This window comes from Ovis canadensis, chromosome 20 (assembly GCF_042477335.2).
Source record: "Ovis canadensis isolate MfBH-ARS-UI-01 breed Bighorn chromosome 20, ARS-UI_OviCan_v2, whole genome shotgun sequence".
NCBI lineage: Eukaryota > Metazoa > Chordata > Mammalia > Artiodactyla > Bovidae > Ovis > Ovis canadensis.
This window is the reverse complement of record NC_091264.1, coordinates 43,583,656-43,586,109: the sequence shown is the minus strand read 5'-3', so window position 1 is coordinate 43,586,109 and position 2,454 is coordinate 43,583,656. Positions and strand designations below refer to the sequence as shown.

The 2,454-nt window shown below is 43.0% G+C and overlaps 1 pseudogene; it reads left to right on the top strand.

Annotated features, from left to right (window-relative positions):
* The first annotated feature begins 1,223 nt into the window (after positions 1-1,223).
* Positions 1,224-2,149, top strand: LOC138425513 (olfactory receptor 1M1-like; annotated as a pseudogene).
* The last annotated feature ends 305 nt before the right edge of the window (positions 2,150-2,454 follow it).

Here is a 2,454-nt window from a genome sequence, read left to right as displayed (position 1 = left end):
AAGGATAATATTTGGAGGAAAAAACTTTTATTCATAAAATATTGAATTGGAAGGAAGAACATTTCAGCAACTGGGGAAGAACACATATGACCCTCTCCGTTCCTCACTATCAATTATTTTATTTATTATTCATCTTGTGACAAACACTGCTTCATGGATGCTGACACTGGGGACACAAGGAAGAAGAAAACCAGATACACTTTTTGCCTTAATGCACTTTATGGCCCCATGAAAGAGTCCAACACTAACTAAATATCTTAAATAAATATTTTAACAAAATAAATATGAACAACCTTGTCCATATGACACCGATAGCAATTCTATGAAGGTGCTACCTGTGGTAGCATATGAAAAGTAGGTTTGACTCAATCAAAGATACAAGGGAAATTTTTCCTAAGAAAGTCACTAATTGATCTGAGACTGTGAAAGGATGAACAGGAGTTGACTCAGAATGAAGCAAAGGGACATAGTGCACAGGAAGAAAGGCAAGGCAGCCAGAGTGGCTAGCGAGCAGAGAATGAGGGGACTCTAGTGTAAGGTGAAGCTGCTGAGACATCACACGGTCAAGACAGATTGAGCTTTGTTAGATAGGGTGGGGATTTTTGTTCCTTCACAGGCCCAAATGTTCTCCGGACATCTGATTTTAAGCAAATAACAGACGTGATCAGAATTTCTTTTTTGAAAAGATCACTCTGGTGGCAGTGTGGAGAATATATTGAATGAGGCAAGAGTGGGACTATTCAAGCAGCTCAGAAGTTAGCAGGACTCTAGTCAGTAACAATAACTTAAACTAGAGTAGTGACTGTGTAGATGGGTAGGAGTGTTCACCAAGCTCCTATGATGTGCCAAGCACTAAGCTAAGTACTGAGATGCAGTCTTTGCCTTAGTAGGCTCATGTTCTTGTAATAAAAACTGATTCATAAACAAGTACCTATGCCATCCAATAATATGAACTCTTTCACCCTTAAAAGACTCCAAGAAGCTCCGGGTGTTCCCTTCATTCCCTCATCTTTGTGCCTCCTCACTTAGATCATCCTTCAGAAAGTGCAAATTCTGACCCTCTCATTGCTGATTGAGTTTCTTTTCTTCATTCCTCATATTTGTGGTATAAGGAAACCAACTGATAAGAGAACCATCGAGGTTAGCTACAATACATTTCAGTAGCTAACTGTAGTGAATCCTCTTCATGCTGATTCTTTTCCTGTAACCCATCAAGACCTGAAATGAACTGCAGCAAGAACCCTGACTTTGTCCTCTCAGGACTGTCCCCTGACCCAGACAAACCACAGCTCCTCTTTGGTCTCTTCCTGGCCCTCTACTTGCTCAGTCTCTTAGGAAACTCGCTACTGCTGCTGGCTATTGGCGCTGACATCCACCTCCACACCCCCATGTACTTCTTCCTCAGCCAGCTCTCCCTGATCAAACTCTGCTCCACTACCACCACAGCCCCCAAAATGCTGGAGACTTTGTGGACCAGTAATGGACTGACCTCCTCTGAGTGCCTGGCCCAGTTATATTTCTTCACAATTTTGCTGATATGGACAACCTGCTTTTGACAGCCATGGCTATTGACCGCTACGCTGCCATCTGCCATCCCCTGCACTACCCACTCCTAATGACTCCTTGCAGATGTTCACTGCTGGTGGGTGGGTCACGGGGAGTGGCCCACTCTGTCTCTCTTCTCCATGCCCTGTTGCTACCCCAGCTCTGATTCTATACTAATCAAGAAATTCCCCACTTTTTCTGTGATTTTGGACCACTCTTTAGACTTTCCTGCTGTGATATCCACCTCAATGAGGACCTGATGATGGTTCTGACAGGACTCTTAGGAATCAGCCCTCTCCTCTGCATCATAACCTCCTATGCCCATATTTTCCTTGCTGTATCTCAGGTCCCATCAGCACAGGGGAAAAAGAAAGCCCTGGCCACATGCAGCTCCCACCTCTCCATGGTCATCCTCTTCTACAGCTCGGTCTTTGCCACCTACCTGAAGTCCCCGTCAGCTTCTCATGCCTCTGGGGAGCTGGGTGCTGCTATCATGTATGCCCTGGTAACCTCCACTCTCAATCCTTTCATTTATAGTCTAAGAAATAAGGAAGTGAAGAGGTCCCTGAAAAGGATTCTAGGCATAGAGAGTTCATGGCATTAGGAATAATTCCAAAAAACAAGTGTTTGGGGGAAAAAAAAAAAACACTCTTCACTACCACAATGATAAAGTGAGTCAGTTAACACCAAGGCTTTCACATGTCACACTGTATGATAAGGTATATTGGATATAACACTACATAGAAATTTGGAGAACTAGCTTCCAGGTCCCAGTCTAGGGGCAAGCTTGTATATATATTCCAGCTATAGGTATATATATTATTTATTATCTATATTATTATCTCAAAACATTATATCAGTAATATGTGAAAGTGAAAGTGAAGTCATGTCCAACTCTTTGCGTCCCCA